Here is an 8,348-nt window from a genome sequence, read left to right as displayed (position 1 = left end):
CCCTGGGGGTGTTTAAGAGGAGGTTAGATGAACACCTTGCTGGGGTCGTTTGACCCCAGTACTCTTTTCTGCCATGGCAGGGGGTCGGACTAGATGATCTGCTCAGGTCCCTTCTGACCCTAGAAACTATGAAACTATGACTGGAGGAAGGTGGCAGCCCCCCCACACCAACACCACTGCTGCAGCATCACCTGCTGTCTTCCGGGCACAGGGCTGGCTGGGCATCTATGCGACTGCGGGAGGTAGGGGCTGGGGTCACGGCATCCTGCCCTTGTGCCCCAAACACTTGGGGCTATAATCAGGAAGGCCCACCTGGAAGAGGGAAATGTGGACCAGTAGTTAAAGAGTCTTTGAGTTGTTCCTACTGGGGACCTTAGTTCAGGTCCTACCTCTGCATGGACTTTGGCTTTGTGCCCAATCCTCTTTCCAACCTCTGTTTAGATGGTAAATATGGGTTTTGGAGCAAGACCTGCCATTTGGGGCCTGGGCAGGGATCCACAAATTGGTGCCCTACATTGCAGCCCCTTCAGCCCAGCCCTTCGACCACAATCACTCCAGGGCAGGAGCCACTTCTTTTTAGGTTTCCCCTCACCAGTACTGGGGACTTTCAGCATGGCCTAACTGACTTAGGAGCACGAGTCTCATTGAAAAAACCAAACACTCGTTATCTCGGCGCTTCTGAATCTCCCTCTGGAAATGGTCTCCAAGCAGGACCTCGCTCTCTCTTTTGCCATCTCCTGCTCTTTGGCTTCATCTCCAGAAAGTGGGGGCCCCTGGCTTGAGGTTGAAGCCAATCACTGACAACAGAGATGGGATGCAACTCATGCGAGCATGGATATGGCTTTTACTTTCCTCTGATGCACCTGAAATTGGGTCTCCAATAGTACCCAATACCAGACCAGTCAGACACCAGGTCCAATCTGGTTGCATTGCTACACTTTGATCCAATCAGAAGTCAAGTCTCAGCTTCCCCCAGTAACTCCGCAGCTAAAAAGTGTTCTTCCCTTAATCTCCAGTAATTACCAAAGATCGTTTGTGCGCTAGATTTAAACACCCACGCGGCGGCTCATTGGGGCTGTTTATTCTGCGGAAACAATTTCTTCACTCACAGCTCTCAGCATGTGACTTTTGGGGGGCAATTTATCCACCCTGTTCTCTGGGTCGTGGAAGTTCGGAGCGAGGAGCTTCTTGCTAGGAAACGTTTTGCTTCTTCAAAGCTTCCCGTTAACCTCCCAGCCACCTCAAACAGAGCAGCAGTCTCTAGCGCTGGAGCAGGGGATCTCGACCTTTTTAGACTCCAGACCCCCATCGTCTCTCTCGGAAAATACCAGCTCTTCGCTTTCACTCATTTCTTGAGTGCAGAAAAACCCCAGAGCAATTCTTCTCTTGCAAAGAACTCAGCGAGTCCCCAGCAGGCCAGGACGGTAGAGACACTCTGGGCTCTTATAGGGAATCTTTGGGTTTATCTTGTGAATCTACATACATTTGTTTTCACAGCTAACAGTGCTAATATTGCACAGCACCCGTAACAGCATCTCACAGCACCCCTGGATGCCCCAGTTGAGAATCATGGCTTTAGAGACCAGCACCAGTAGATCAACTCAGTAGCCTCTGCACCTCCAGAAAGAGATAGCTGCAATGGTAGGACCAATGCTTGGAAAGGGAAGCTATATGTTCAAGATTTGACCTTTCTTACTAGAGAGATGCCAGGGTAGTTTTCTTGCTTGGTTTTCACTTCCTGTCCTAAATGACTGTATGCAGCAAAGCCACCCCCACATCTCATCCCAGAGGCCTCTGCGGGCTGACAAATACTTCCCTAGAGGTTTACAGCTCCTAAATTTTGCACGGCACTTTTGGGAACCATTTGAATAACGGGGGCTCGGTAAATGCACCCTCACTCCGGAACTGCTGTCAGGAACGTGCGCCGCCTCCATAACAAGCGCAATTAAAGCAATCATGCAGGAACGTGGCAGCCATTAGCCTTCCCTAGTTGATGCTTCAAAACCAGGTGCCTTATAGGCAGGCTCATCCCTGTATGGTACTTCCAGTTTTTGGGAGCACCCCGGAGGCTGCTGGAACAGGAGGCTTTCTGGAAAGTTTGTCTCATTCCCTCCGGCCAGCAAATGAGACGTGCTGCGGGGGAAGAAACATGCAGTTCCCCACCCTACCCCTCCTTCCCCCCAGAAAAATCCCATTCACTTCTTTTTGCAGAACTAATACAGAAAAGTCCTCTTCCTTTTTTACCCAGACCAGTTCCTTTAATGCCATGTTTCTTCTGCCTCCGGTATTTCTACTACCCACAAATTCATAACATCTGACCCCTGTTTTGTCTTGAATATATCTATCTCCCCAGTACCCACTGAGGCAGGACAGTGCTACTATGCCCATTGTACAGAGGAAGGAAACTCCAGCACAAAGAGACTAAATGACTTGCCAAGGGTTACACAGATAGTCTGTGGCAGGGAATGGACTCCAAGACAAGTCTGTCAGTTCCCAACATACCATACTGACTCCGGACCAGCTTTTCTCCCCATTAGAGAAGAGACTTTCTCAGTTAAAGCAACCAGGAAGAGTAGGATTTGGCTGTCTTGGGTCCAGAAAATGAAGCTTGGGCATGAAAAAAGCGCAAGCTCATTATTATCTTTAACTGTCACATGGCTGTATATTTGTTTCTCCAGCACCTAGTAGAATAGATCCCATTCTCCAGGCTGTAAAGGGACATCAAATCATGATGATCACCAGTCTGGGTATGGCAATAGCACATAGATGATGATCACCAGGCTGAGTATAGCAATAGCACATGGATACCCCGGGTAAAAGCATGGCTCCAGTACACAGGGCACTACATGGGCAGATAATGAGACATTTCCTCCCCTCAGTGCAGCCAATCCCAATGCAGCCAAGCCCTTTCACATGTTCCTAGCTCGAAGCTTAAAGTCCATCTCAATCTACATAGGCTAAGTCCTACTGAAAGGCAGAGACTCTAGCATGTGCTGAAAGTTAAACAGGTGCTAAAATGCTTTGCTGAACGGAGGCCAGGAACAGCCTAGGACATACACTTTTTTTTTTTTTTTTTTTCTGTTTTTTTGCACTAGTCCTGGAAGCACTGCAATACCAGGTCAATGCATGGAGTGGATGGAGCAAGCTCCAATTCCACCAACCAATACCAAAAAGAATCTGCTCAATACAGACACCGGTGGGTACATGACACCCTGTAAGGGCTGCACCCCCAGACCCACCTGGGATGGCGAGATGGCTAGGATCCCGCAGCGCTTTCCTAGCTCTGGAGACGAGGCTTTAGGGGTAAACCAGCCCCTGGGGTTCCTGGAACTCAGGGCACGCGTTGGCACCAAGTGTCCTGTGAGTTCCCGGAGTCCCAGAGCTGCACCGCCCCACGCAGTTTCACTGTTGATCGTGGCACAACAAAGGGTAAGAATTAGTCATGCAGAGAGAGCCCTCGGCCTGATTCAAACGTAGCCTTGTTTTTGCATAATGCAATGCCCAGGTTAAAGGCTCAGGCATCAGGATCTCGCAGATACACATGCACAGCAACGTTTATGCCATGAAAATCTCAGATTCCAATCTCGTGATTTTGGAGAGAAAGCTAACTCACGATTTCTGAGTGCACGGGATGGAGGACGAAGGAATGAGGAGTTACCACCAGCGCAGTCCAGAAACCAGAGCTGCCCCATAACACTCCTGGAGCTCGCTCTCTGCTTTCAGGACAAACAGCTGCGGGCCTACGGATCCAAGTCGGCCTCCTCCCGGGACTGGTACAGCCATTACGGGGTTGGCAGCTTGCGGGACTCGGCTTTTTTACAACTTCAGCTCCTGGAGCCATGTGATCGTGCAAGAATTACCTCTCACTAAAAATAAGCCGAAGTACACAGTTGCAAAAAGAGCCTGAACGTATTCCCTGTCAAGCATCCAAACCCTGAAAGCAACTAAACCCCTTGGGTTTTTGTTCCAAGCCTCAGGATCTCTAGTGGGCCTGTGACCTGTGCAGATCGTCACTGTTGTTTTGACTTGGTGGCATTTCACACTCCCTTTGCACTGGGATAAGTAGCTGTGCAAAGTTGGAGACAACGGAAACCCTGTTCGGGAGCGTTTCCTGGACCTCACGCTCACGCAGCCCCGTGACTGCTGCACGTTCGCCCCCGCCGACTGCGAAGTTCTGAGCCATCAGATTAACTTTAATAGAGCCCTCATTTCCTTAAAGATTTCTCCCTTTTTCTTCTTACCTGATTGGTGCCATTAAGTCAATTTAGCAAAACATTTTCCCTGGTAAATTAAAGCAGTTGAACTTACTGTGTGCGGGTCACGGTAAAGGGGGGTGATTTCTCTCCTGGGCTGACATCCCAGATGCCTCCGGTTTCTCCTTCAGCTGCGAGTTAACTCTCGCTTTGTATTGTTGGAGCCAAAGGGGCTTGGGATTCATTTTGGAGTCTTTTTTAAGTCTTCTCCCCAGCTTCTAGCCTTGGTAAATGCTTCTGCTGCCTCTGCAGCATTATCTAGAAATCCTTCCCAGACCTCTGCCTTTATCCCCGAGTCTAATACACCATGTCCTCTCAAAGACCCAGCTCCTGGACTCAGGTGCTTCTGCAAGGATCTCAGCTCTCATCACTGGAAGAAGGTGAGTTTCTGTCCCCGGCTGCAGAGAAGAGTGTGAGATAGTTAACCCTCAAGGCTCCAAAACCAGAAGGCCAAAGAAAGCAACCTGCACTGATCTGGGGGAAAGGTTGCAATCTGGGGCTGCAGGTTAAATACCAGGTTCTAATTGTGCAGACACAGCTGTGCTGATGGGCACCCGCCGGTGTCAGATATGGAGCTGGGAGGACTTCATTAGAACCGAAGTGCTGCACAAATTGTCTTGGCCTCTGCCGGGCAGATCTCACCCTTGGAAAGGAAGCAGTTCTCCTTACAGACTAGAAGAAGGTTGTGGGGAAGAAGGAGAAAATAAGAGCGTCTCTCTGCCAAGGGGTACAACACACTTGGACCTGGCAGAACAATTTCCAGTCAGAACACGAATCAGCAATGCTGAGACTCAGTATTTTCTTGACGTGCCTTGTTCGTTCTCCTGATACCCACCAGCCCTGGGGCAAAGATGCTTGCTATGCAAGCAGCTCCCATTTCAGCAATCTCCACCCAATGGCCAATGCCTAGATCCCAGATGCAGCTCAACCTCTTTTTACTTTAGTTCAGGAGACTCCAGCTGCTTGCACCGCATCCCAGCAGGCCATATGTCACCAAACTAACAACCTGGGGCGTGGGGTAGGATGCCCCAGCTAACTCGGTTAGCTCTCACGGCAGCACCGAGAACGGCCACCGGTCGGACCCACCTGAATATACCTGCTCTCAAAAACTGAACAGATCTGGGCCAAGCTAGCACTCGGATGAGCAACTGCTGGGCGCCAGGGCTGGGGCAGATGCATGAATGATAGGGCCTAAACGCAAAGGCATCAAACGTTTCCTTGTTGAGCACACAGCTGGGAGAGGGGTCATTTAGAGAGCTCTTTGTCATGAGTCATGGCGATGCAAGAACCTGGAAGAAAGCCTGCAGACCTAGAAAATGAAGCTCTAGTGTGGAGGGAAGGCGTCCAAGCTGAGTTCTGCCTGCCTACTGCGGTCCAGCTTCTGAGACTGGCTGCATTCAGTGCAGCAGGGGCTGGAAACCTGGAGTTCCCTGGGTAGGATTTGCTCTTCAGGGACCCCAGGAAGAAGCCCACAGTCTTGGCTCTGTAAAAGTAGCATCGAAGTGGAGCCTGAACGTGCATCGAGAAATGGCACCGGGCAGGAGAGGACTCCCCGGGGATGTTCTGGGAGCAGTTGGTTGCCTGGAATGGGTGGGACTGATGGTCCACGGCTACAGGCCAGCGTCACAGAAGAGCGCAGATGCTGGGGGATCTGGAGGCTGGGAGACTGATATCAAGCCAAGCCACAGCCTTTCGGTTTCCCTCTGGCGGAGAGGCTTGGGCGGTGAGTCAGGCTTCTGCAGAACAGTGCGGCGTTTTGTCAGAGCCTCTGCCGCTTGCACAAGAGGCTGAGTAAAACAGGGCTATGTCTGCAGAGCCGAAGGGAAGCAGATAGGCTTATCATACACCCTGCAGTGGAGATGGGACCATGTGGGCAAGCAGCCAGGGTAGAAATCCTCCAGTCCCCAGCTTGGTTCTCTGGGTCTGGTGCATGTTAAAGCTCTGCTGCCGTGTCTTTGCGGATCGCTAGGTCCATCTCACTACCAGAGTTAGCCTGGGCTGCAATCGCCCTGCCTACATTTGCCTGGGCAGATCTGTTGTGGTGACTTCCACCCCACCAGTATAAAACAGAAAGAAGCTGGGAGAGGTGATACCGGAGCCTGGAGGAGGAATACATGAAACAGGGCTGTGCCGCCCCAGTTCAGTTTGTACTCAAAGCTGGTTATGAGCAGGGAGATGGGTAGTTTAGCTGTTCCCTGACCCCTTTTTAACTTAGGATCACAGGAAATCCTTTGATCCTGGCTGACTTCCTGCCCCTGGGGCAGGGGGCTGGATGATCTTCCAAGGTCCCTTCCAGTCCTATTGCCTATGAAATCTATGGAAGTGGAGCTCAGGAGGTCACTCTAGTCCAGCCTCCTGCTCAAGGCAAGATCAACCCGAACTGAACCATCCCAACCAGGTGCCAGTCTGACCTGCTCTTGAAAATGTCCAGGGACGGAGATTTCCCAACCTCCGTGGGCAGCCTGTCTCCATGCTCTTCATCCCCAACCGAAGTCTTCTCTGCTGCAGCTTGAGGCCGTCGTTCCTAGTCCTGCCCCAAAGAGCCACAGGAGAAAGCCCATCACCATCCCCTCTGTATTCACCCTTCAGGGATTTGCAGACTGTTATCAAATCCCCACTCAGGCTTCTCTCCCTCGTTCTTTCACCCTTTCCTCGTCAGGCCTGCTTCCTCTAATCACTTTTGTAGCGTTCTACTGGACTCTCTCCTTTCTGTCCACATCCTTTTGGAAGGGCAAGGCCCATACCTGGACACAGCGCTCCAGGGGAGGCCTCATTGCTTCACCTCCCCATGGTATTGCTCCTACCGGCTGTGCTAAGCGACTACCAGCCAGGTTTACACCCATGGAGTTAAACGGTCTAATCAAACTGATGTAACACGCTTGAGTTAAAAACCGTGCAAATCTGGTGCACCAGCTCTTGAGAGCCTCCTGTGTGAACAACTCTAAAATCCAGCTGTTGGTTAAAACGGAGCAGGCAAGGCCTGAAGTATGTGCTCTTCGACCCACAGCCCCCAACGTGTCCGAGGGGCTGATGCACCAGATAAACCCACTCACCTGAAATCTGGATGTTTCAGGTTTGCAACACCATTTTGGCATCGGCCAACTGGTCATTCAGGCTTTAAAACATTGGAGGTCATGCTAATAAATCCTTGGGGGGGTTCTGCCCTGACTTTAAGATCCACGGGGCTGTGGGAATCCAGCTCCTCTAACCAACCGTCTAGAGAAACTACCCTTCCCCCATTAGAGAGGCTGTGTGGGGACTGTCGGTAAAGGAACCCGTACAGAAAATTCACAAACTGGTGAGAGTGTTGGAGTGAAAGGGGATCAGTGCATGGGATTAGGTCCCTGGCCCCATCCCCTGCCTGCCCCTTATGCCAGGAGAGAGTTAGTTCCTTGCGTGGCTTCCTCTGCATTGGCAAAGCCACGCAGGTACAAGCCTGGGTTTGCGAACGCCTCTATGCTAGGGGCTCCTGGCAGCACGCCTGCACTGCGGCTGCAGCCTCAGCTTCCCCTTCCGGCTATTTGTATCAAGGCCCTCCAAATTCTGGGTAAAAAGCACCCGCTGTCACAAGCAAAGGGCTCCGTGGGAGGCTTTCGCTCACCCCTCAGCTCCATTTGCCAGGCACTGAGGGCCGCTGGGACCTTTCGATCTGAGCTGTGGGCTTCAGACCAAGGGAAACATCAAAGCAAAAGGCTGGGCCCACCACTCTTGTCTGCACGGGGAACTTCTGCCCAGGGCGAGCACATCCGTTAAGCCGCCAGTCATGAACTGTGGGTTCTCCTTATCAGGTACGATACTCACTGCCTGGTCTTCCTTCCTCCCACCACCGCGTCCCCTGGGGGAGCAGGATGCAGGCGCTCTGGCCTGGATGTTACTTGCCCCCCCGGCCCCAGGTGCTGTAGGTATCGGGGGTGCTGCTGGGTGCTGGCAGCCCAGGCAGGGGGAGCTCCCCAGATGCTGTAGGTATCAGATGGGCTCAGGGGGAGCCCCCCAGAGTCACATTTGAAGCCCGGGGGAGGGCAGGGGGAGCCCCCCTGGGTTGCTGTGATAGCCAGGGGGGGTGCCGGGGGAGCCCCCCTGGGTCGCTGTGATAGC

At 52.1% G+C, this 8,348-nt stretch overlaps 1 protein-coding gene across 1 annotated transcript in view; it reads left to right on the top strand.

Moving 5' to 3' along the window:
* VDR (vitamin D (1,25- dihydroxyvitamin D3) receptor) overlaps positions 1-8,348 on the top strand; it is a 94,968-nt gene that overhangs the window by 4,785 nt on the left and 81,835 nt on the right. Inside the window, exons 2-3 of the mRNA XM_019555028.1 lie at positions 247-254; positions 7,674-7,681. The gene's annotated coding sequence lies outside the window, so the exon portion shown is untranslated. The remainder of the gene's footprint in view (positions 1-246; positions 255-7,673; positions 7,682-8,348) is intronic.

The sequence above is a fragment of the Crocodylus porosus genome, unplaced genomic scaffold (assembly GCF_001723895.1).
Source record: "Crocodylus porosus isolate Cpor-Errol unplaced genomic scaffold, CroPor_comp1, whole genome shotgun sequence".
Lineage (NCBI taxonomy): Eukaryota > Metazoa > Chordata > Crocodylia > Crocodylidae > Crocodylus > Crocodylus porosus.
This window is presented reverse-complemented; position numbering and strand designations above follow the sequence as displayed.